General features: G+C 39.4%; 2 long non-coding RNA genes across 3 annotated transcripts in view; one reads left to right on the top strand and one right to left on the bottom strand.

Annotated features, from left to right (window-relative positions):
• The window catches only part of LOC147362999 (uncharacterized), a 43,288-nt gene extending 18,270 nt beyond the window's left edge, over positions 1-25,018 (bottom strand). The window contains exons 1-3 of one of the 2 annotated variants that reach the window (XR_015135865.1): positions 24,708-25,018; positions 18,951-19,005; positions 1,958-2,059 (exon numbers count right to left, since the gene is read on the bottom strand). This is a non-coding gene — a long non-coding RNA (uncharacterized LOC147362999). Of the gene's footprint in view, positions 1-1,957; positions 2,060-18,950; positions 19,006-24,707 lie in introns of those variants that run through there. The other variant, XR_015135864.1, reaches the window with a different exon arrangement.
• LOC147363000 (uncharacterized) lies at positions 16,418-19,285 on the top strand. The gene is made up of 3 exons (XR_015135863.1): positions 16,418-16,551; positions 17,269-17,381; positions 19,150-19,285. It is a non-coding gene; the product is annotated as an uncharacterized LOC147363000 (long non-coding RNA).
• Positions 25,019-27,282: the final 2,264 nt, after the last annotated feature.

The following is a 27,282-nucleotide window of genomic DNA, read 5'->3' on the forward strand; positions in this document are numbered from 1 at the left end:
ATTCCAATAAGTCTTTTATGCTTTTGGATAAAATTAACAGACACATTTCTCCTTCCAATTATACTTTCTGTGAAAACAATACAATTGAGTTCAGAGAGACGTTATTTCCAAATTAGGTTATTTTCTCATTTGTGTTTTAATTTCTTGCTTAGTTCTCATCAGAAATCCTGTGAGCTATGCGTTTTAATTTATAATTAAATAACCAAGTAATAATAGAGCATTACTAATATGCTGGTCATAAAAGGGAGTACTTTAAAAGAAATACATAAGGACAAACCATGGTGAAGAAAATAAGAAACACAGGTTAATTTTAAGTTGAAATTTGGTTCTTAATTTGCCATTATTACAGTCTCAACTCAACTCCATAATAATTGCCCAGCTATGTGCTAGTAATTTAATAGACATGAGAGAAACTCACAAATTTTTAAATGTGGGGGAAAGTGCATTATAATTATTTAACATAAGATAATGTCACCACCCTTAAAATAGTTTGAAGTACCCCTAGCAGCCAGCCATCTGATTCAATTTTTTCATAACATGAGCATCTTTTCTGTAGCAGCACTGACCAGAGCCAGCAAACACTGTGTAAACCATTTCAAATGTCCAGGCATCTCAGATAATCCACGCTGCTGGCACACACGGAATAAGCCCAATCCTATGAGAACCATCTAAAACTTGAATGTGGCCTTCATAGCCATCATGCTAACCTTTCAGCTACAGATTCAACATTACCAGTTGTACTAGCAGGGTTCTCCGGAGAAACAGAACCAGAAGGAGAATACACACACACACACTCACACATATGTGTACACACAAAGACACAAAAGTGAGCAAGAGAGAGAGACTGAGAGAAGGAACAGGTTCATGCGATTGTGGGGACTGGAAAGACTGCAGTCTGTAAGGCAGGCTGCAAGTTCAGGTAAGAGTTGATGTTGCGGTTTTGAGGTGAATTTCTTCTTGTGGTAACTTCAGTCTTTGCTGTTAGGCCTTCAACTGATTAGATGAGGCCCACCCATATTCTGGAGCTTAATTGACTTTACTCAGAATTGACATGTACACACTGCTGTATTTAAAATGGATAACCAACAAGGACCTACTGTATAGCACAGGGAACTCTGTTCAGTATTATGTAACAACCTAATTGGGAAAAGAATTTGAAAAAGAATAGATACATCTATACGTATAACTAAATCACTTTGTTGTACAACTGAAACTAGCCCAACATTGTTAATCAACTATATATACTCCAATATAAAATAAAAAGTTAAAAAAATTAAAAATAAATAAATTATAATCACATCTAAAAAATACCTTCACAGCAGCATCTACATAGGTCTTTGACCAAATAACTGGCACCACCATCCAGACAAGGTGAGGCATAAAATTAACCATTGCATCCTCTCTCCCTTTGGTTTCATTGATATGTCAGTTAACATTCAAGCCACTGCTAGGGACAAGGACTTCATTCCCTTGTTTTATGCTTGAGATTTAGAGTCACACTGGCTGCCGGCCTGATTGTTGAATCCAGGAGACAGTGAGCGTGCCTGGCTGAGTCCACACAGGGCTGGTAGCAGACCCACCTGCCTGCAGAGTCTGACCTGCTCCCTGCCTATGTTGAGCTTACCCAGCAGGCTCAGCCCCTTCCAGGCAGGAGCCTGTGGTTCCAGCAGCTACATTTGATCCTTGGGTTGGGGAACAGGATTCGCATGTCTGTTTAACCATGGTCTGTATGAGGCTGCCCCTTGTTGGGCTTCCCTGTTCGCTTAGATGGTAAAGAATCTGCCTGCATTTCAGGACATGTGGGTTCAATCCCTGGGTCAGGAAGATACTTTGAAGAAGGGAATGGCTACCCACTCCGGTATTCTTGCCCGGAGAGTCCAATGGACAGAGAAGCCTGGAGGGCTACAGGCTACAGTCCATGGGGTTGCAGAGTCGGACACAGTTTAGCAGCTAAACGCGCATGCATGCCCCTCCTTTACTCCTTTACCTTTAGGGTCACCCCATCAGTGCTGTCTCTTCCAAGCCGTGTGACATCAGTCTCCATTTTGGCTTCAGTCTCCTGGATCACAAAATGGGGCTAATATTACCTACATCATAGAGATACTGTGGGGTTTAATAAATGTGGTTATGAATTTAAAGCATCTGATGAAAATATCGGAAAAAGCAATGGCACCCCACTCCAGTACTCTTGCCTGGAAAATCCCATGGACGGAGGAGCCTGGTGGGCTGCAGTCCATGGGGTCGCTAACAGTCCGACACGACTGAGCGACTTCACTTTCACTTTTTACTTCCATGCATTGGAGAAGGAAATGGCAACCCACTCCAGTGTTCTTGCCTGGAGAATCCCAGGGACGGTGGAGCCTGGTGGGCTGCCGTCTACGGGGTCGCACAGAGTCAGACACAACTGAAGCGACTTAGCAGCAGCAGATGAAAATATCCAATTGATAGTAGGTGCTCAATGCACAGTTTCAAAATTTTTGAAAATTTTTAGGCAGTTTCTATCACAGTCTTGGTTCATTTGAGGTCACTTCCAGACAAGTTTTCCTCCCACAGTTTGTATTAGTTTAATGAACTGTTAGCCCAAAAAGCAGAATTTTACACCTCATCAATTTCAAAGATGAATCATTTGGGCATATTACCTGTTGAAGAAATCATTCTCAGGTTCAATGGCCTCTGCATCTTACTTCCCACCCTTTCTAAGTCTTACAAATCATCACCTTAGGTCTGCCCTCTCCAAATTCTTTGGGAACAGTTTTCCATCAGCTATGCATACCTGATTCTAATCCCCAGGTTTATGGTGTCTCTATTCACAAGGAAGATCTTGTCAAATCCAGGCTTCAAATGTTTAGTGACCTTGTTGCCATGAGCAGACTCTGGGCTGGTGCAGGACTTGCCAAAATGCAAGATCCAGTGCCTGTCTTCAGAAGCTTCCACCAGTGGGCAACAGGAATGCCACAACGCAAGGATAATGCAGCATGAACAGTGCAGCAGGGGGAAGCAAGGAGGATCAGATGGCACAGAGCAGAGACGTCCCGTCCCCTTCTGAGGTCCAAGAAGGGCCCCAGAGGACACAATGCCTGAGGTTAATGTATAGGAGGAGAAGGATTTAGCCAAGCAGGGAAAGCGAAGAAGCTTGTTAATTTCAGAGGAAAGAATCCATCCAAAGGCAGGGGATGGGGAAGACATAAGATGGCAAAGGAGGTGTCCAGCTTGTTAGGGCCAGATCCCAGGGTACCCATGGGGCAGTGGACTGCACAGGCCCACATGAAGGGTATGAATGCCACGCACACACTGCTCTATCACGCTGCACACCAAGAAGAGTGATTGAAAGAGTTTATACAGGGAAGCAACTGGATCCAAATGGCATTTCGGAAGATGACTAGAGCCTTGCATGGGAGGAGAATAATATTTCTTTTCAAGATTTTCAGTGCCACAGCTTAAGGCAAAGAAATCCAGAAGAAAATCCATGGCAGATTTCTTTACTCAAGGGCTAGATTTTAAAGATGTTACAACTGGGAAGAGAGGTTACAATGCTCTCACAGTGAAACAAGTAAAAGGACTCATAGATTTAAGAGCAGGGTGGGACCTTACAAGGCCACCTGGACCATGTCCCTGCTTGGATATAGCCATGGCTGCTGGGCTGGCATAATGGTGCCAAGACAGCTAAGGCTTGGGAATTGACGTGACTGGCCCACAGGACAGAATCATGGGTTGAAGGCCAGAACGTTGGTTTCTGCTGTGCCTGGAGACCTCTGTCTACCACAACCTTTGCCATGACAAATGGCAAGTGGAAGAGAAACAGAACTGACAACTGGCTTCTTCCTTCAGATCTGCCAGAAGGGAACAGAGCTGTATTCAGTTTCCTGATGCACAGTCATGTCAGTATGATCCTTACACAGGGAATTTTATTTTTTTGGTTCTCCCTTTTGGAGAGTGATAGCCACGTGGGATACTCCATCATAGGCGGTCTGGGACAGAAATGTTTGAAGAGGTTTATTTTAGGAAGAGAAGCGTTTGCAAAGGTTGCTCTTATTTTCTTATAGATTTCTAAAATTCATCAGGTCTTCTCTACTGCTCTTGCTAATTCTAGAGTGTCAGGAAATTTTTTTTAAAAACACTAATTCCCAGAGGAATGAGCCTTGAGTCATTTTCTGGTGCTAACCTACCCCTATTAAGGAGTCAGTCAAAGTGAGTCAGAGCAAGGGAAGCATTCTCGGAGGGAAGAAGGAAAGGAACCATCTAAGCTAAGAATATGAAAGACTGAAGCTGCAGAGATGGACGAGGGTGTTCTCTTGTCAAAACAAAAGAAGATAAGACCATTCCTAACAATAAGCAGGTGCTTTATTTCACTGTTCAATAATCACAGTTAATATTTATTTAGTTCTTATTCTGTATGCAGTACATGCATTAACTTATGGGAGTCTCACAGAAACTCAAAGAGACAGACACTATTATTGTCCCCATTTTACAAGTGAGAAAAGTGAGTTGTAAAGAGATGGAGCAATCTGTCTACCATAATAAAACAAGAAATTAAACCCAGGGAACTGGGCTTTTAACCTCATACTGAGAAGAGTTGCATTTAGCTGTAGTTCATTCTTATTTTATTAATTTATAATTTATATGTATATTAATATATAATTTATAATTATATAATAGATAATATAATTTATATATAAATCATATAATTTATAACTAATAATAAATTCGTTATTTTATTAATTAAAATATTAATTTTATTAGTAGCAGTTGCAAACAGGATTTTAAGATCATTTGTTCTGAGTTGAAAACCCATGCCTTGGCCTTAATTCACATCTGTGGGAATTTTATTTCTTTGGTTGTGCTTCTTTGTGGCCCATATTATTTTCCAAAGTATAATTGGGAAATATAAAAATAATTATGAATACTGCCTTCTAGATTAAACATCTGTTTAACTTGGGCAAACAGATCAAATTAAGGCTGAATCTCTTTCTTATGAAAATTTTACTTCTTTTATATTTAAGAGTTTGTTTTTGTTCTTGTTGAACTTCAGGATTTAGAAGTAGACATATTTATTTCGTTTGGCCCAGATCTAGTATGTGTTTCTTGGTCTATTCTTTTTAGTTTATTGTATCTCTTAATCTTCTACACATGCAACCAGAGACCTCAGTGATGAGGGCACTGGAAAAATCTAAACAAACAATAAATTCTGGCTACATGATTCCCTATAAATGGAGTGCTTAAAAAATAATGATTGGAAACGTGATGTTGGAATGATCAGATCTTTATGAAGTCACCAAATTATAAATTTCCAGTGTTTGCCATAACTGGTAATATTTTTTCTTATTGCCTGAAGTATTTGTGATCAGTATTTTGTACATGATAAAAACAAGATAGTTCCTTGTTTTAAGAAGTAAATGTGATTCAATCTTAGACGGTTGAAATAAACCTAGAGGCCATGATGATTTACTGTGAATTCTGCAGACTGAATTACAAGCCCCTTCTTCTTGGTTGCCCCATCGGAGTTCAGAAAACTACACCAGTCTTTTCCTTGGCACTGACTGAATACCCTCACAGGAAGTTTCTCTGAATTTCCACCTGGCTCAGACCTTGGGCATTCAGGTGACACCTGGTATCTGTCCTCAGTGGCACCTGGTACTGAGAACAGCCCCCCAAATTGTCAGTAGTCTCACCTGGGATAGAACTTTGTTTGAACTGATTTTCCTGCTCCTGGCTCTCCTCTTTTTCTTGTGTAGTCTGAACAATTTAGTCATTCCTCAAGTGATTAGTAAGTACCTACTCTGCTCTAAGGACTGCAGAAAGGATGGTAAGTTAGAAAGACAGCCACTGTCCTCACAGAGCTGATGGTCTGAAAGGGAAAACACAATAGCAATAAAGCATGAAGATAGAAACACACTATACATTGGAAATGCACAGAGAATATAAGTAACAGAATAAGTACGCTAAAACAGGGGTCCCCCAGGCTGCACAGCAGACGGTGAATGGTGGGCAAGCAACCACAGCTTTATCTGCATTTACAGTTGCTGTCCATCACTCACATTTCCACCTGAACTCTGCCTCCTTGCAGATCAGCAGCAGCATTAATTCTCATAGGAGGGAACCCTACCATGCTTGAATCTTCTGGAAACCAACCCCACCCCACCCTCACTCCATGGAAAAATTGTCTTTCACAAAACCCATCCCCAGTGTCAAAAAGACCAAGATGATTTAGAAGGAAGTCAACCAAACTGAAGCAGCATCCAGAACCTTTACGGATGCTCTGCTGTTGGCATCTGCTTGGTAAGATGGCTTTTTCCAATTTGAAGGTAGAATTTTGTGGTCCTCAGTTCTCTGTAATGCTAAAAGTAAATCAATAATAATTTCCCCAGGTGTTAAATATATTTTCCTAATAATAAAGGTAGTAACACAAGTTTGTTAGAAAGATCTTACATAGTACAGAAAAAGTTTATTGAAGAAAACAAAACCCTCCATAATCCAACTGAGAGATGGCAACTTTAACTCTTAAAGTCCCTGTAGAGTTGGTTTTATACTGACTGTAGGTTGCAAAAGAGATGCAAAAGAGACAGAAAGAGAAGGGATGTCACAAACAGAGAAGTGAAAGTGAAAGTTGCTCAGATGAGATCAGATCAGTCGCTCAGTCGTTTCCGACTCTTTGCGACCCCATGAATCGCAACACGCCAGGCCTCCCTGTCCATCACCAACTCCTGGAGTTCACTGAGACTTACCTCCATCGAGTCAGTGATGCCATCCAGCCATCTCATCCTCTGTCATCCCCTTCTCCTCTTGCCCCCAGTCCCTCCCAGTATCAGAATCTTTTCCAATGAGTCAACTCTTCGCATGAGGTGGCCAAAGGACTGGAGTTTCACTGGAGTTTCAGCTTTAGCATCATTCCTTCCAAAGAAATCCCCTTCAGAATGGACTGGTTGGATCTCCTTGCAGTCCAAGGGACTCTCAAGAGTCTTCTCTAACACCACAGTTCAAAAGCATCAATTCTTCAGCGCTCAGCCTTCTTCACAGTCCAACTCTCACATCCATACATGACCACAGGAAAAACCATAGCCTTGACTAGATGAACCTTTGTTGGCAAAGTAATGTCTCTGCTTTTGAATATGCTATCTAGGTTGGTCATAACTTTCCTTCCAAGGAGTAAGCGTCTTTTAATTTCATGGCTGCAGTCACCATCTGTAGTGATTTTGGAGCCCAAAAAATAAAGTCTGACACTGTTTCCCCTGTTTCCCCATCTATTTCCCATGAAGTGATGGGACCGGATGTCATGATCTTCGTTTTCTGAGTGTTGAGCTTTAAGCCAACTTTTTCACTCTCCACTTTCACTTTCATCAAGAAGCTTTTTCGTTCCTCTTCACTTTCTGCCATAAGGGTGGTGTCATCTGCATATCTGAGGTTATTGATATTTCTCCCGGCAATCTTGATTCCAGCTTGTGTTTCTTCCAGTCCAGCGTTTCTCATGATGTACTCTGCATAGAAGTTAAATAAGCAGGGCGACAATATACAGCCTTGACATACTCTTTTTCCTATTTCGAACCAGTCTGTTGTTCCATGTCCAGTTCTAACTTTTGCTTCCTGACCTGCATACAAATTTCTCAAGAGGCAGATCAGGTGGTCTGCTATTCCCATCTCTTTCAGAATTTTCCACAGTTTATTGTGATCCACACAGTCAAAGGCTTTGGCATAGTCAATAAAGCAGAAATAGATGTTTTTCTGGAACTCTCTTGCTTTTTCCATGATCCAGCAGATGTTGGCAATTTGATCTCTGGTTCCTCTGCCTTTTCTAAAACCAGCTTGAATATCAGGAAGTTCACGGTTCGCATATTACTGAAGCCTGGCTTGGAGAATTTTGAGCATTACTTTACTAGCGTGTGAGATGAGTGCAATTGAAAGTTGCTCAGTAGTGTCCAACACTTTGGGAGAGAATTCTCCAGGCAAGAATACTGGAATGGGTAGCCTTTCCTTTATTCGAGGAATCTTCCAGATCCAGGAATTGAACCAGGGTCTCCTGCATTGCAGGCAGATTCTTTACCAATTGAGTTATCAAGGAATCCCAAACAGAAGCAAGTTTTTTGTTACCTGTTCCATCAGTTTGACTTCGCTGGTGGTTCACTGATAAAGAATTCACCTGCCAGTGCAGGAGAGGCAACTTCAATCCCTGGGTTGATAAGATCCCCTTGAGAAGGATTCCCTGTATTCTTACCTGGGAAATCCCATAGATGGAAGGAGCCTGGCTGGCTACAGTGCATGGGGTCGTAAAGAGTCAGACAAGACTTAGCGACTAAACAACAGCAACAATCACTTTTACGGTATTCTGTTGGCCATTACAGGAGGACCCCATGAGAGTAAGAATACAAAAAGAAGGAAGTGATTTGGATTTTACATTGAAACCATAAAATCTTGCAGACTGTCTACGACAGAGTAATTTTTATGAAGATCTAAAATACATTTGTAAAAATCATCTGTCAGAAAATCCTTCATGAGCTGCTACTTAGAAGAGAGTTTACCACATCTAGTAAATTTGAATGGGCTTCCCTGGTAGCTCAGCTGATAAAGAATCTGCCTGCAACACAGGAAACCCTGGTTCAATCCCTGGGTTGGGAAGATCCCCTGGAGGAAGGCATGGCAACCCACTACAGCATTCTTGCCTGGAGAATCCTCATGGACAGAAGAGTCTGGTGGGCTACAGTCCATGCTGTCACAAAGAGTTTGACATGACAGCGACTAAGCACAGTACAGCACAGTAAATTTGAATATTCACATGTCCTACAATTTCATCCCTGAGTTTAATTCCCTAAACAAAGTCTTTCAGTCGTTCACACGTGCCCCAAAGCACATGGAATGAGAGTGTTCCATGCAGCAGTGTTTGCAATACAAATCAGTCAGTTACAGTCTAGATGCCCATCAATATAAAAAAAAATAAAATTAATTGTGAAGTGCTGGTATAATAAAATGCTGATAGCAGTGAACCTGATGGAATGAGAGCTACACACATCCATCCAGTTGCATCCATTGAATGAAAAATGCAGGGCACAGGTTTGATATATTTCATAGTAAATTTAAGAAGCACATCATATACTAAAACATTATGATACTTTCAACAAGAAAATAAGGATTAACAGATCTGAAGCTCTCACTGTGCAACAAGCACTATAATAAGCATGTCAAGTTGTTTTCATTTAATTCTTACAACAGGTAAAGTGTTAAAATTAGGCTTTTTCCCCCCTTATTTGCCAGATGAGAAGGCTTGAACTTAGGACATATGGCTACCTATGGCTGATGTTGTTGTACGGCAAAAGCCACCACAATACTGAAGTAATTATCTTTCAACTTAAAATTAAAAAAAGAAAACATTCTCCCAAGGTTACATGACCAGCATGTCATAGAGCTAGGACTTTAACCCAGGCAGAACAATTCTGGAGCCAACTGCCCTAACTGCTAAAGTTTGTTTTCCCCTAGATTTAGCTCTATGTGTCATAGGATAAAATGAAATGCTAAATTGCTGGAGTGTTGGAACAATGTCTGAATGGATAACTAGTCCTGGCACAGGTGAATGGGTCAGCTCATCATCTCCCCAAGCTCTCTGCACTGTGCTCTGGTGATGAAATCACCCTCACTTTTCTACCAGAATTTCAGGCACCTCTCCTATAAACACCAACTGGGTAACATATTTAACATTTTTATTGAGCATTTATTATAAGTCAGGCATTTATCTAAGTATGTGGAAGCACTAACTCATTGGATATTCATAGTACCTTCTGTGGTTGATGTTACTATGATACCCACTTTCCAGATAAGAGGACAGGCCCTGGGAAACCTGTTTCCAGAGATTAGAAAACTTGTAAGTGGCAGCACCAGGCCTTCCAGCTCCCAAGCCTAAGGCTGTGTCCTTATCCATACACTGCCTCCCATAAAATATTATGCCTAGAGTAAGGGCAGATAAGCAAAAACTGGCTAGTGAGCTATATCAAACATAGAGACCTCACTGATATTCTAAAGAATTTCCATTCTCTTAAGGAGCCAGAAAAATGTACTGTTTAACATGTGTACTCAGAGAAAGCAATGGCACCCCACTCCAGTCCTCTTGCCTGGAAAATCCATGGGCGGAGGAACCTGGTAGGCTGCAGTCCATGGGGTCGCAAAGAGTCGGACATGACTGAGTGACTTCACTTTCACTTTTCACTTCCATGCATTGGAGAAGGAAATGGCAACCCACTCCAGTATTCTTGCCTGGAGAATCCCAGGGACAGGGGAGCCTGGTGGGCTGCCGTCTGTGGGGTCGCACAGAATCAGACACGACTGAAGTGACTTAGCAGCAGCAGCAGCAGCAGCAACATATGTACTAGGAAAAACCAGGATGGCTTCATCTTGGAGACTGTAAGAACAATACAGTTGCACTAAAGTTTTTTATTGAAGTATAGTTGATTTATAATGTGTTGGTTTCAGATTTATAATAAAGTGGTTCAGTTATATGTAAACGTATATATGTAGCTTTTTCAGATTCTTTTTCCTTTATAGGTTATTATAAGATATTGAATATACTCCCCTGTGCTACACAGTAGGTCCTTGTCATTTATCTGTTTTATATGTCACAGTTTGTATCTGTTAATCCCAAGCTCCTAAATTCTCTTGAGTTTTTAATTTAATTTTGTCACAAGTTCACTGTCTCATCCAAGCTAACAAGACTTAATTCAATTAACAGCATTGCAGGCATTTGATTCACATTTACTTTAAGTCATTTTTAGGGTGAGGAATGCCATTTCATAAATTAATCAAAATTTGGGGGAGGAGTCCCACTATATGTGAGACTCTAGAACAAAAGATACAGAGTTGAAAAATACACTGTCTGTGCCCACAGGCATTCACAGCCAAATGGTTACAGCAGTGTGATGACAGTGCCTGTCATTCAACTATTCAACATGTTAGATTCTGAAACAACAAATACACTCTACATGTGACTAACTCAATGTGTGATGCCCTAAAAAATAGGTGACTTTTGAACTGAGACATACAAGATCAGAGCCCATCACTAGGCATAAATGGAAAGGAAGGGCATTGCTGGTAGTGGGGCACAACACGGTCAGAAGTCTGGAGGCCCGAGAGCATGCTATGCTATGCTAAGTCACTTCAGTCGTGTCCGACTCTGTGGACCCCATAGACGGAAGCCCACCAGGCTCCCCCATCCCTGGGGTTCTCCAGGCAAGAACACTGGAGTGGGTTGCCATTTCCTTCTCCAATGCATGAAAGCGAAAAGAGAAAGTGAAGTCGCTCAGTCGTGTCCGACTCCTAGCGACCCCGTGGACTGCAGCCCACCAGGCTCCTCCATCCGTGGGATTTTCCAGGCAAGTGTACTGGAGTGGGGTGCCATTGCCTTCTCTAGCTCAAGAGCATATCATATGTATAATTTTTTGTCATCAGAGTGCAGATTGCTTAGGGGGACATGACGGAAAATGATCCTGGAAAGGCTAGTTGGCAGGAGATTACAAAGACTTTGCCTGACTTCATAGGTTAGGCTTGAAGGCAACAGAGAGGCAAAGACTTTTAAGCAGGAGGGTATCATAGGTATTATTTTATAATGCTAACTCTGGTGGAAGTGAGAAGGCTGGATGACAAGAAGGAGAGAAACCAGCCTGAAGGCTGTTGTAACAGTTAGGTGAAGCAATACCAGGGGTCTGAACTAGGCTACTTTATGAAATAAGTAGTATTTGGGGACCCATTTTACAGATGAGAAGATCAAGGCACAGAGGAGTAAAGTACTTTGCGCAATGCTGTGTGCATGCATGTTAAGTTACTTAAGTCATGTCTAACTCTGTGCAACCCCATGGACTGTATAGCCCACCAGGCTCCTCTATCCATGGAATTTCCCAGCAAGAATACTGGAGTGGGTTGCCATTTCCCTCTCCAGTGCAACGCTGCACTACTGGTAAATAAAGGAGCCAGATGCGGACCCAGGGAGTGAGACAGTAATGCCCCCTGCACCTGTCACAGCTCTGCCAGGCCAGCTGATGATCATGGCAGTTGAGAAGGGAATGAGCGGAGGCAGCAAGAGAGAGCCTTGAGCCTGAACTACAGAGTGGAGCCGACAGTGGTGCTCCCAGGAAATATCACATCGATCACAAAGAAGCAGATTGGGTGAGAAATCAATGAATTCAGTCTTAGATATGGACTGCAGTTCTGTGATAGCCAGGCCATGACACCAGAGGACTGTTTAAAAGGTCAAGCCTAGGCTTCAGGAGAGGTGTGGACAGAGAAAATCAACCCAGATACAGAATACCCTGTTCAATCGACACTGTTCCACCCAAGACCCACATCCTAAAGAGGAGAACCTGAGTCCATAAGAGGCAGTTCAGAACTGAGGACTCTGGGGTCACACTCATGTTTGAATTCTAAGCCTAAATCTTTGTTCTAGGAGATATGTCTTCACTTTTCCAATCAGAGTTTTTCATTCATAAATGGAGATTACAACACTTCATTTGCCATGTTTTATAAGAGTTATCCTCCAATTAAAAATAAAAATTAAAAAAAAAACTACCCATCAAGAATGAAAAAAAAAAAAAGATTAATATATATCTAAAGTACCTGACAGGTTGCTTTCCAAAAGTAAGTGCTCAATTAGTGGTGATCATTATTATGGTTGTTTCCATGTAAGGATTTGTCTAAGGCAAGGCTAGAATGTAGCGAACAGTCTGGGCAGCCAGCCCAGTTACTCTCTTGGCAGTTTTTCCCATAAAATTCTCTTACCTACATGGAATTGTCACTAACATTTTAACCCAAGAAGGTCCTTTTGAGGAATATGAATCGGGCTTAAAAAAAAAAATCAGTTCTTTATTTGCCAAAAAAATAATCTAGAGAAATGAGATAAAAATTCTATATATGAAAAAAAATTTTAATTCTATGTACATGATAAAATTTTAAATATTGACTGAAAACAAAGCAAGGGCCACATTTCCCAGATTCTTCTTTTTTTTATTTTTTAACTTTTAGGAAAACAGCTTTACAACGTTGGTTTCTGCCTTACAACAACTCGAATCAGTCATAATTATACACGTATCCCCTCCCTCGTGGTCCCTCCCTCCTCTCCCGCATCCTACCCCTCTAGGTCATCATACATTTCCTAGATTCTTAAGTGACTGAGGCAAGTGTGGGGTGTGGCTCATCACCTCTGAAGCAGAATCAGGTCAGATGAATAGTAGAAAGTATGTTTTCAGCCATAGTCACCTTGTTCAAGACTTTCCATTATGACAGTATATTTGTCCACAGGGACACATGTCCCAAGAAGGATAGTCTTTCCAGAATCATAGGAAACTTTGAGACTTGAAAATTCAACAGAAAAGACGAACTTGGTAATAAAGTAGAAACGTTAAAGATTGAAGGCCAGTAAGCATTTACTTATCACTTTGTCATTCCCAACTCCTTCAGATATATTTTATTTGAGGATTCAATGTGGTGACTAACAGCATGGTTATTTAGGAAGAGACCTTTAAGTCTGAAAAATTACAGTAGAATAGAATTTCTGGGAAAAGGACTCATTCACCGCACACACACACACACACAGCGTACATACACATAGTTCAAAACACAAACCAATACACTTAAGAAGGAAGAAAGACATCGGAAATAAATAAATGAAATTTATTGTTTAATTTGATTGCCTTGAAGATAATATGTTCAGTAAGGATATGAGTATAACCAATATGGAAAAAGTTAGAAAAAATAATTAAAAGAGGAAGCCTTGCCAACCTCATCCTTTAGAAATAAGGAAAGATGTTTCGAGACAAAAATCTTTTCCTCTCCACAATAAAGATTCTTGGCCTGTTCAGTTCTCGTCTCAAGAGCATGGCTGCAGAACATCAGATTCACTAGTTCTTGTTCCTTCCGAGCGCCCGCCCCCCACCCATGCTTATCTGAATATATAAGCCTGCCCTTTGCTCAGATTTATGGGTCGGGCCAGAGCTGTGTGTATTTACAGCGTTCTGACCTGAAGACCCTGGGCTGAAGAAGAGGAGGAAACCAGGCCCATTCCATAAACAGAGACAGATATGAGGGGGAGGTAGAAGGCCTTGCTAGCACTTAACATTTTTAACTATTTGGCCAAGCTTAAGAATTAGTGATTAGATTAGAGCAAAAGTAGAACGAGAGACCGGAGTGCAGACTTGGCGGGGGGAGTAAACTGTGTTTTTGCTGGTTACTGGGAGGGCCTAGGTTGGGGGATGGGAGCGGGGTTAAATGTAATGTGGAAGGTCTGAGAGAAAATTGATAACTCAGATGCAGAGGGAGCTATAAAATGCTTTGGGAAGGCAGAGGGTGTACAAAGAGGAGGATAAAAACTGCCTTCAATAAGTTAGAAAATTTCTCCAACCACAACTTGCATTTCTTCTGTGAAGCAGGACTGCTTGCATTCTTTAAACTGTAAAGGGTCATCGAAGAAAAATCTCCTGCTCCATGCTTAAATGAGAACACATTGCCATAGATTACCAAAACCTAATCAATTGTGAGTTGAAATATTTTTCTCAGGGTCTGGTGGCCACTTGAAAGCAATTCCATTTTCAAACAGGAGTGCTTGGTAAAGGGACCACCCCCATGCAGAGCTCTGGTCCACGCCCCAGTTCAAATGGGAAAGAGCATGCAATGGACCCTTAAGCAGTGCTTGGCACCCAAAAACTGAACCCCACACCTCCAGGGTGGCATCTTTACCCATGAACCAAATGTGAAAGTACAACTTCTGTCTGGGCCATTGTCAAATAATCTACTTGCTGGAAAAACTTGAGTGCATGCAGAAAAACTGGCCTACTGACTGACTAAATTAGAAATAATCTGACATCCATAAGTAAAGGCTACAATATTCACTGGAGACCTCCAAAGCAAAGCAACTGGGACAACACAGTGACTCATCCACAAATCAATTTACATTGCAACAGAGCAGAGAGTTGCAGTGGACATGATTTAACCCATGACTGGAGAATTTGTGAAATACCATGGAATGGTTTCCTTTTGCTCATTTTAATATCAAGCAATCTGGTTCATATGATGTTCCCTGTTAAAGCATCTGCTAGAATGACATTGCTTGACTGGACTATTTTCCTTTCTAAGGTACGCTCTGGATCCTGAAGAGTATTCTTACTATTCTAAACGGGTTTGTGTGACTTGGATTAAACTAGCACTAACAATTGCATGAGAACACGTGTGTGCTTAGCACTGGTTGTGGCACTTCATAAATGTTAATTTGTTTATGAGGACTACATTATTATTAAAGTCATGAGTTGGAAATAAAAAGGAAAATTGACTCTACAACCGAACTTTGAAAAATTGTATAATCCAAAAATACGCTGAAATGTATATTTTCTTTTTATGTTGGCATTTTCTGTTCAAAATTAAAATTCAAAGCAGTAGAGCTAAAGAAGGCATTTGAATTATTCTGTTGGTGCAAACTGAGTACACAACAGTGAAAACTTGGTCCAAAGGTGATGAATGGGAAGCAGCTATCCTAAGCAGGTTGCATTTCTAAAGTCAAATGAAATACGTGATATTCTAGAAAACTAACTTTTTATTACTATCATTTTTTAACTTTCCCCTAAAATAACACAACTTCTGCTTTGTCAATAATGCATGCTCAAAACAGATGCAAGCGCATGATGAGGATTTGGGAGGAATTTGGGGACTATTCCATCGCAGCTAAAATGCTTTTCTGTGTCATTTCTGTTGAGATCCATTTGCCGGCGAAATCATTTTTTTCTCTAATATGGTGTGGATCACAGCAACAGTTCAGATGTAACCATTTAGGAGCAGAGGCCTAACTCAGTATGCCAGGAAAAAAAAAAAAAAAAACATGCACCACAAAGAGCATTGAGATGAATGGCTCTATTTTATGAGCCATAAAAGTTTTATTCATCTTGACACTGAAACAGGTTTAGGCAGTGAGTTGACACGCCTTAAATAAATAAGTGGAATTAATTCCCCAGCCCTTGAAACAATAGCAGCATGCATGGAGCACGGAGAAATGCCCCATTGTTTCCTGTGGCTGCCTGATATTGATATTATTTGTGTTTTCTGTGCTGCTGCCTCAGGGGCCTGGTTGATCCACTTCAGATTCATCCCCTGTTTTATTAGAGGTTGAAAAAGGTTCAAGACCTGTTTGTACCACAGCTCCCACCGACAGCTAAGGAACCAGTTTGGCGTCTGGTTTGTCTGTTGTTTTACTGCTGACCTTCAAATCAACTTTAACCCCTGACCTCCAGAGGCATCTATCATGACAAGAGGCTGTTTAACACAAATGGTGCCCATTTATAGGGGAAGAGACTCAGAAGATTTCCTTTTTATGAAGAATTTAGTTTTTCACCCCTCTTTTCTCAGTCACCACAGGTGAAATCTCTCTCAGCAGCTGGCTTATGAAATAATGGGAAGGGAGGCCTTAATGAGCAGAAAGCACCCTCAGCTGGAGATAAATATATGCAAATGAGATGCACAAACAAAGGAGCCTGGACAGAGAAATATCTGCAATTCCAGCAAAATGCTGCCTGCAGCTCGAAGATGAACAGCTTTGATAAAATGGTAACAAAAAGCACCTTTTTATTCTCCAGCGTGTTTTACATTGCAATAGGCCATTGTCATTGCTAGCCAGTGGAGCATGCAGGGGTTTTCTGCACTGTTTCAGAAAACTGTTTAAACATTTGTTTTAAGGCATTCATGAAATATAATCAATGGACTGCTTCTGTGTTGTTGTCGTGATTTTTTTTCCTGAGTGTGTTTTAGACGTGACTGTCCTTCTTTTACCTGTTGGTCCTTTCATAGTCTCATAGGCCTGTTTCTTTTGGTGACTGTTTCTTCCACAGACCAGCATTTTTTTTTTTTTAATTTCAATGAAAAGAGATTTCAAGTTAATAACTAGTAGGAATCTGCTTTGAGCCACCACAGAGCAACACCAAACAACTAGTGTTAATGATGGCAATCAAGTGTGTAGAGCTAATTCAGAGACAGGCATGTAACATGCTGATTTTAATAAGCTTTAAAAAGGCAATCTCTAACTTTTAAAAGTCTCCTTTTAATTCAACCATCCTTGGCTCATATGATACCAAAACAAACAAAACCATTAAAATATGTTTTCAATATATAGCCACAGTGTTATTTGATGGTATTTTCAATTAGCACTGTGTTAGGAAAATATTGATTTGATGAGCTTTAAAAATGGAAAAGCTAAATTCATTAACCTATTTGTGGGGGGGCAGTGACGGGGAGAGGGAATAGAAACTTTTTTTTTTCTCTTCAAAGGAATTAAGCCCCAAACCCAGTCTCTTGCCGGAAGACAGGCTGGACCCAGGACAGAGAAATTGCTGCACGTGAACATGTGTATGATGTTTAGGTTAATAATCCAAGCAGTTAAGGTGAGAGATGTAACACCAGACACTTCACATGCATCAAAATACCATCACTGTAAAAGCTCTGCGATATTTGGTTTTCATTTATAATCCAATCTCCACATTCTGAGAAAAGATGTACCGTCCTTTACTTAAATGATTTCATCTTGGTTGCCTGGATTGGAGCAGAGACATTTCTTCTGAGTACTGTGGGGCTTTCACATTTTATGTGCATTTCATCAGGCAAATGTCAAATTCGCTAATAACAAGAAAATCTCCTCATTTTTAATCATGCCACTCCTGTTGCATGGGTTGGGGGTGGGGGGAGGAGGGAGTGGAGGAGGAAATATAAAGCATTGAGCAGTCTGACCACAGAGCAGAAGGAGAAAATGTTTCTTTGGGTTTGGAAACGACACATGCTTGGTTATCTCCATGCCTGCATCAGCACATCATTAAATTCAGAAATTCAGGAGTTAATAGAAACTTGGTTGGTTCTATTAGAGATGCTTTTGCCAGCCCAGGTTTGAGGCAGCATAATTATGCTCAACTGCTGTTGTTTGGAAAGGGCAAACAGCATCTTAGGCACAGAACAATGAAATTACAGCTGAGATTTAGGTTAGCAAAAGCCGTCTTCTCTAGGCTTTTATGATTCATTATTTCCCATTAAATACAGTATTAGAAGTGTACACTAGATAGCTCATGGTTGCTGCTCTCGGAGCACATTATCTATATTACACAGGTCTGGGGAGCAGAATTAGAAAACTTTGGGGGAATGAGCAATATGTGTTTGCTGATAGAAGTACCATATGGCTCATCTTCTTCAATTGCTTTCATTGCGACTCTGATGCTGGAGAAATTAAAGTTTTATTTGATGTGGCACAGCTTAATGAACTGTCTTCTGTTAGGAAAATTGAATATGTTTCCTGTTATTTGAGCACAGAGCCTCCATGGTTTGGCTGATGAGGGATGCATTATGTATTGTTTATTTAGCATTTGGAAAACAAAAGCAAGATATTGAAGGTAGAATTGATTACTGCTGGACTGCATTATATAATCAAGTTTTATCCCTTTAAATTTCCCTTTACAATCCTTTGTTAATGTTTTAATACGAGATTGTTCCAGGTTTTTGTCCTTCTGAAGTACAAAGAGCTTGTTTTCCCCCCCCCCCTCAAGATACCTTTATTTGTAAACAAGTCACATGAAACTTGAAACCTAGTATTGCTATATTTATAGAGTTTGAAGAACAATATTTGGGAAAGATGAATATAATTCAATTTGTGTGAGTCTAATGGCAAAACTTCCAAGTGAGTCCCCAGTCAGCTTTGAGAGAAATCTAACATTTGCTAGCTGAAAGTGGAATGTCATTTTCTTTTGTTTGAAATAGACCACTTAAGAACATGCCTTATGAGAAGGAAGAAATTTTTGATATTTGGAAATACAAACCTCAAAATATCAAATTTTAGATTTTCAAGTTAGTTGTCAGTGAATGAAAAGTTGGACTCAACCTGTGAATTTTTTAAAAATGAAGTGTACATTCCATGAATTTGATATTTTACTAAATATGACTAGAGAAAACATAACCAAAAATATACTTACATGATGAGAAAACTGAAATGTCATCCATGTGAATGTTCTCTACTCCCTGAACAATCTGCAAAGATACACATCAAGCATTTTGTTTAATTTCCCCTTTTTTGTTCTGGATCCGATTGTGTTTTAGACATAAAATCTGAATAATCTCTAAAAAGACTGAAAGTAAGATCATCTAATCACTGTGTTTCTTTCATTTTTTCAGTGAGAAATATTCCTCCTATGGGCTGGTGACTCAGATACAGATCTGCAACAAGCAACTAGGATAAAAAATAGTTAAAATGAATCAACATTTATCTGGAATATACAGTCCTGACCTTAAAAAAAAGTCATTTATCTTCTGTGTCCTGTAATGTTTTGAGGATTCTGGCAAATACGGCAGTTAAACAAACTTCTCTCATAATCTAAATACTGTCTGTTCAAGAGAGGCTTCCAATGTTTATAGCCCATAAGTAAAGAAAAAAAAAAAAAAAATCCTGGTATTTAACCAAGAATAGTGCTCTTGAAAATGTCTTCGAACAAAGTGTTTAAGCAAAACTTTGGCCACGGATATTTTCAATTCCTCATTCTTCTTCTGATTCCTTTTTTCAATGAGCTGTTTTCATATGCCATCATTTCTCTCCTTTCCTTGAAATTAACGAATTCATTTCAAAAAATGAATGCCTAACTAGTGACCTGGTCATACAAACTTCCTTGAGAAACAGTTGAGAAGAAAACATCACATTTTTATGAACCCCATCTCCTGCCAGGGGCCTCGGAGGAGGAACACCATTATGCATTGTTATCAGCGTGGTGTAATTTGACTGTTGACAAAGTATCCGTGGCAGTGAGAATGAGCGCAGTTAGAAGTGTGGCGGATTGTAATCAAGAAGATGCTTAGCTGTGCAACACTGCATCTTGAGCAGATTTGAATCAACATTGCCTTAAGGGGACACACACACATACCAAAAGGAAAAAAAAATCCATTAATTTTTAGAGGGAAAATTAGAGTGGCACTTGATGAAGTGAAATTTGACATGCGTTAATTGCTCTGCAGCTCCCCTAATTAGAGATTTTCAAATTCTTTTACTGCTGTCACCATGATGACACATTGTCTTGCAGGACAAGTAGCGAAACTGCACATTGGTTTGATCAGGAAGTTTTACAGAGGAAGATGGGACGGTATCCTTGAGCCCACTTCCAAAAGGTGGACAGCTGGAGAGCAAGGAGGAGTTCGCAGCCCTACCTGGAGCACAGATAAAAATATGCTTATTACAATAGTTTCAGTCTGAGACTTAATGTAAAGGAAGCAGGTGCGGATGCGATTTCCTTAAACAGATGGAAATGTTCCTCTGGTACTCATGCCTCTGTTTCCAATGAAATATTTCAGGTGGAACAAAAAGTCAGCAAGATGCTACATTACATACACATTCTCATATTTCTACTTATATTCCTCAGAAATTGGACAGAGGCGGATTTTGAAAGGCTGTGTCATGTTTTTCCCAGGTCTGAAGTCAGAGGCAAACAGTACTTTTGATCCCCTTCTTAATCTTAAAGTAATTATACTGCTGTTTGGCCCCCAGCATGGCATCAAATATGATACCATAATAATTTTGGTTTCCCTTTCAACCCCTCTTGTCTAGCCCTTGAACCTCTCTTAATTCATTAACATATTGAATTTTTTTCAATTTTCCATTTTCTTGCAATAACAATATTAATGCTGGGGTGAAAGCTTGATTGGAGCTAAATTACTTGTTACCTGCTGGCATTTATTTATATGGCATTGAATTATAAAGCTTTGCTATTGTCATGCCTTGGGCGAATTGTTTATGACACCAGTAATAGGAGTAATTGTTATTGTTGAAATTACCTGTCAGCTACCCATAGCAGTGGCCCTTGTCCCACTGACAAATAGTGACAAGGGAGAGGTATCCTCCATGCGTCCCCCTGATGGCTTCTCCTCTGATAATAAGAAGTGCAGGGCCTCTGATAATTTGCCTGTCACTGTTGAGTGCAGCTCAGAGAGAGTTGGCCAAATTGTTGTCATTCACTTTGACAAAGACAGCAAAATGCCCCTGTGCAGGAGGAGGATTATCAAAATAAATGAAATCACTTACACCCCCTTTGTTTGTTTGGCTCAAGAATTGCCTGGCTTTGTATGAGGTTCTGAAATTAGGGTCCAGTTCTTCTGGGTATACTGCTGTTCATTCTAAGATGAGGATCCCAGGCAAGAGAGGCATTTTATGACTCACTGTTTTGCAATTTACATAGGTCATGAAAAAATTATATTCTGATACAGAGTCAGTAACGTTGTAACAAGAAGTCTAAACGAGGTTGAATACCTTAGTTTAAAGTATATGTAACATTCACATCTTTTTCTCTTCTGCCTTCCTTTAATCCTTCTTTTTTTTTCTTTTTTGACCCACTCAGGCATTCAAATTCAATAGACTTTCAAAAAATGCACACATTTCCTGGTTGTAATCAGGTTTCCTTTAAAAGTGTGGAAATCTGCATCTCTGACTCTTTAAGCCTTAAAAGATTACCCAGTCAAATTTAGGATTATTATTTCAAATGGCTGCTTCCTCTCCATAAGTTATCTTTTATTTATATAATATCTTCATGTGTAAAGAGAGAAATGAAACGTAGTTCCAGGTATGAAGCATCAATTATCACAGGCTAACAGAGGAAGCAAACTGACTCTGTTATTGCCAGAGCTCAAGTATAAATATTTGCATTTTAAAACCCCTTGGTTGCAGCCTGTGAACCTGTCATAGAGGAGAGAAGGGGACGGGAGAAGGGGGGATGATGTCCAGGGGTCTCCACATCTGAAAGAAATGGGCTTTAAAGTAATCAAACCTCTGCTCTTGTAAAAACCAAAATCATTCTCACCATTTCACAAAAGGCATCATTTCACGCTAGGAAAATTCTAAATTTTAAGGGGCCTGTGAGGTTACCGCTCGTAGGTCTTCTTGACAAATGCTTGTTGTTATGAGAAGTTGCAAAGAGAAGAAGAAAATAACTAGGATAAATGTAAAATATTGGCTCCTTATAGGATAGTAATCAGCTGTTTATTGGTCTCTACCAGACAAGTAATGACCGAGCCCAGTGTTAAGTGCCAGCAACATCGCCCTGGGCCCTTCCCTCCTAACACCGGCCATTATCTGATTAAAGAACCTCCAAAGAAGTCACTATTGCATAATTTTATGGGCCTTAACAGCACGCAGGTTGGCTGGCAGGAAAACTACCTAGGAGGGTTGATATACCAACAGTGAAACATGATTTTATTTACTCCACTCACACCTTGCTCTCTGAAAGGGTTTCTGAGTATCTCAGACATTGGTGACCACAGAAGACAACTAAAATTGTTCAGAAGAATTGTGTGAGAGGTGAAGGAGCCAGACAGGGAGAGGCAAGAAAAGTAAAATTATCTATCCCTTAAAATTTTTCATGAGCTGCACAGTCTGAAGTAATTAACAGCACCATTACAGGCAACTAGACCTTGTCTTTGGTGTTTGGTATTTCAAGCAGGTAAGTTTCTAGCAGTGCTAAAATCATACATGCAATGATATGATGATAGGAATAAAGTGTTTCTAGTCCTTAAAAAATACTGTAGTCTTCTAAAGGCAACCATTCTCTGGTTAACCGTGCTGAATGTCTCTGATTAACAAGTGGAAGGCAGCGACATAATTAAGAGGTTATCTGTAGTCATAAAAATGCTCAAACCTGTCTTGGAATGTGATCCCTTTAACAGATAATTTTTAAGAATGTAGCATGTCCTCGCTTTCTCTGTCGAGACCCACGTTAGTGATCCCAGGAGGGAAAATAAACATACGTTTTTAAATGAAGATATTTAAAATGTACCCCATATTTCAGTGTGTGGCTGTAACCTGGTCTTTTTTATGTTCTTCCTATAAAACCTAAATTAAGCCTCTTAGGAGTGGTTTTGCTGTAGGTTTCATCTAAAAACACAATACGTTTCAAATGATTCCAGTACTTGAGTACACGTTAACATGCAATCTCTAATGTGTGTTCTCTCCCGTCCTCTTCCAGACAGCAGCTCTTCTAAAGGAATGAGGCTTCTTTAAAATTTAGCTTCATTTGAAATGGAAACTTTTAACAAATAGTAATTGCTCCTGTAGCTCTATTGATGAAGTGACTGGCAGCAAATCTTTTCTCCTCTCTCTCCCTCTCTCTCTCTCTCCTGTAACATTTTGAAACACCCATCAGTGTCAAAGGAAACTGCACACATCTCCTTTGCTGCTCTAAATAAGGCTCAGCAATGTTAAGAAAAATGTCAGAAAAAGCTCAGTGGATTAAAGTAACATTTCTGCACCATGTCACGGAGAATGGCAGGGCAGACTGGTCTGCATAATTCTGAAAGATATTTTGTGTGAAATGCTTACTCTATAAACGGAATGAAATTTTATTTGGAATGATTTAAGGTTGTATTTGATCACCTACAACATTCAGTTGTTTTTCCAAATCTCCTTAATACACCTTCGATATATATTTCTAAAATTAGAACAATAATACACTCTTCTCTTTGTAGAATGTTTCTCCACCCGTGTACAGCGTTAAAACACACTGTGGACTCTTCAATGCATTTTTCTTTTCTTTTCTTTCTAACATCCCTAGGATGTTCATTCAGTGAAAGCAGTAAAAACACTGAGCTCTTACACATGTAAATTCATTGAACTAATCAGCCAGATTTCCCCCTAAATAAAATTTGTGTATAACTTTGGAGATTTTCAGCACAGTTCATTTAGTAATACGTGTTTTAAAAAGAGCATTTACATTTCATTCCTGTATTGAAAATACATGACTGGTTGGAGGATTTTAGTTTGTTTTGTTCTCTTTTTCTAAAGAACAGTCAAGAATACAGTGGTAGTAAAACCCCCAACAGTACAATAAGTACATAATTAAAACTCAGCAGTTAAAAAAGGAAAATACCTTACAAATCCAATACCAGATACCATTATACCATTAGACATGACAAGATTCGTTTCACAAAAACAAGGTAAATCTCTGCTGATTTTAAATACAAACTTTTTTCAAAACAGGTTAAAAATGAATTTAGACAAATTTGTCTCTTAACCTTTAAAGATTTCCTGCCCATTTCTGTATGTCCTTTATTACATTAATTTTTTATTTAAATTACACCATTAACTGGATATGAATTTATCAAGAATACATGTATTGATTTATAAAACAGTACCATTAATTATTATAATAGCTAGATGTAGCTGATATTACAAAGCCATTTAAAGGTTTTTAATATAACTTGGACATACATAGATAGATAGGCATTATGGACAAGACTACAATTCAAACTGGCTACCAGCAGTTAATGAAATCCTTGATTTATATTCTAGTTTAGAGATTGATTATATTGTTGCTTTGTAAAACTATTTATATTATGCCATTTTTCAAAGGATGTCTCAATAAAAAAGCTAAATAAAATATTCAGTCAATTCCCAAAGCAGATTTTGTTTTCTATATTTTAAATGCTAGTGAAAATAATTGATTGTGTGTGTTCCAAGCTTTGTCATTTCCATTCCAGAGGTGGCTTTCCTGATGGGAGACTCGTTTGCAATGCACACTTTCACACACTCTTGGATTCTTGCAGAAACAAACCCCTTCTCTTTATTTCATTAGCCGCCCTCCTCCTCAACAAACCCATGTATATTTCACGAAACCCACACATCAGGACACATAAGTCTTTTTGGCATCTTTTATGTTATGCATTTTTTTTTTTTCTTAAGGTTGTGGAAAACTGGGACTTACCCCAAAGCCGCAAAACAGGCAATCACGAAGAGAATTTGGGTAAGAATGCAATCTGAAGAGGAAAAAAAAAAAAATAATGAGGAAGAATATAAGCAAATAACAGTAACACTTTCAAATTACTTTTCAAATGGTAATTAGCCAACCAATAGATTGAAAGTTAAATTCTTTTCACATTGTACTTGATTTGGGTCTCCTACTCTCTTTATTTATATCACTTTTCCTTGCCTGGCAACATATGTTACCGATTTATTATAGTATTTTTACTGTTAGCAGACAAATCTAAAGGCTAGCTGAGAAGGCTAGCTTCATCTGATGACTTTAACAACAACTGCAGGGCATCCTTGAGGGTGAGCCAATAGGCTCTTTTGAAGCTATAATACTATTAACCATTTTGATGCCAAAATATTTCTTATAGCTAAAGTTGGTTCTGTCTTTATGGGCATTCCAGGTTTTACATACACAAAAGTTAAATGTAAATGATTTGTTTTGTAAACATCTCAATGGCTTTCTAAGCACTTTCTTCCATGTGTCTTAAGTTTCCTAAAAGCCATATGAATGTTGTGGTTTCTTTATTTCCCGCTTTCTTTTACAGGACATTGAACTCTGGGCACACAATGGTAAGTAAACAGCTATCAAGCATCAAGTTAAATTGTCACTTCACCCTCCCCCATGCCATTAATTTTCTGCTATGCTATTAAAAGAAACAAATATCCTTTAGAGTTTCAGTGATCACATCTCTCTGACATATGTACAGTACTGAAAAGTTGAGTTCAAATGAGATTCTTTTTTGGCTAAGAATCTGAAATTCCTTTCCAAATTAGAGATGCCATATATTATGGCCATTTTAATGGATATGTAATAGTAGCCAAAAGTTTATGCCTTTTAATATGTACACATGAAAATGTCTGTTTCAGAGCTGTATTTGTTGACAGAAAGTATTCAGTTTAAAGTTGCCAAATAGCAAACTTCCATTTTTGATCATCTGTAATTTACTTCACTCCAGATTGTTTAGTCATTTTAACTTAAAATTTTTATAAATGACCTCTTTTTCCACTCAAATGTCTCACGCAGAGTTTACTTACAATTTCAGATACATTTGATAGAAATTCTCTCACACATGCATGACTTGAAACTTTTGAAATTAAATCTTAAATATTAGAGGCCAGTATTACTTATCTGCAAGGTATGGCTCAGTAACTAAAATTTCACATCATCTTGATACTAGAATTCAACCAATAAAACCAAGATACTCATGATAGCATTAGGGGTCTGACTGTGAAAAAGTGAATTTTGAGGTCTTGTACCCCGAGGATCCAAAACACGCTAAGACATATTGTCTGTATAAACATATCTAGAGTAAGAGATTCTGCCTGAAAATCATAGCAGTGCCTCTGCTTTCCAACATATGTAAGAACACATGATCATACCTGGTTTTAAGACAAAATCGCAAACTTTGCCATCACAACAGGTGATGAAACAACCACCATCTAAGTAACCATTCATCTGATTCCAAAATTTTTATTCAGTAAAAATATTTGTATTTATTTCATCACTTTTACTTTCATATATTTTCCAAATTTTTAGTATTAGCTATCACAACCCCATCAAAATAAGAAGAAAAAATTATATTTTTACATATAAAAGTTACACAGTTTCATCCTAGTCTAATTTAGGATACTGTCTAAGTGGACTTGTTATTCATATCTATTAGCAGATATTTACTATATTTATATCTTTGTCCCCAAGAGGCATCTTATGGTGATGGTGGGTAATTTTAGGTCAGAAGCAGTTATGATCAAAAGGTTTTCAGCTTCAGAGAATGAGACCAACTTTCCAAAGGCGTAAATGCACAGCAATTCCAAAAAATGACCATATGTGTCACTGGGGGCCACTCACTGCCAGTCCTGTCATTCCATGAATGAACCATTCCATGAAAGTGCCTATTAGTTCATTTTTAAATATTAATTGTCTTTGAAAAATAAAGGGAGACAATGTTGTTGGTGGCCCTAGAGTTTTCTTCTTCTAAAAAACTTACATTCTTGAATCAAAATTGAATCTCCAGCAGTTTCATCCCTATATTTGGAAGCATGCCAGTTGTGTACACGGGACTCCAAGCTTCATGTTGTTTGATGCTGAACTTGACGCCTTTCTCCCCTGTGACACAGTACCCCTGACAGATGGGATGGACTGGGCTGTCCCTTAGTCTAGCCCCTTCCACCCATATCTACCACATTCTCTCTCTCCTCCACCTCAAAGCAGGTGCCTTTGAAAGGCTTGAATCCAAAGATACGGGTCCCTCTGACTTCCAGGCTCAAGCTGTGTTATTATCTTTCTGTAATATATCTAAGCGGCCCCTTCCAGCGGCCGGTGCGCACCTAAGTGGGATCCCCCTTTCCTGTCATTCCCTCACCTCTACCCCGACCTCCAAAGGCCACCCCCCTGCTTTCTGTTTTGTCCATCACCTCGGTTTCTTTTCCCCTGTTTCTGACCTGCACTTTTTCTGGATCAGACGCAGGCAGGTTGAGAGGTAATGAGAACCAGATGGACAGAGCGCAGAAATTGCCCAAATGGGTAT

Source organism: Bos grunniens, chromosome 11, assembly GCF_055505025.1.
Source record: "Bos grunniens cultivar Pamir isolate PY7600 chromosome 11, Bosgru_T2T1.0, whole genome shotgun sequence".
Taxonomy (NCBI): domain Eukaryota; kingdom Metazoa; phylum Chordata; class Mammalia; order Artiodactyla; family Bovidae; genus Bos; species Bos grunniens.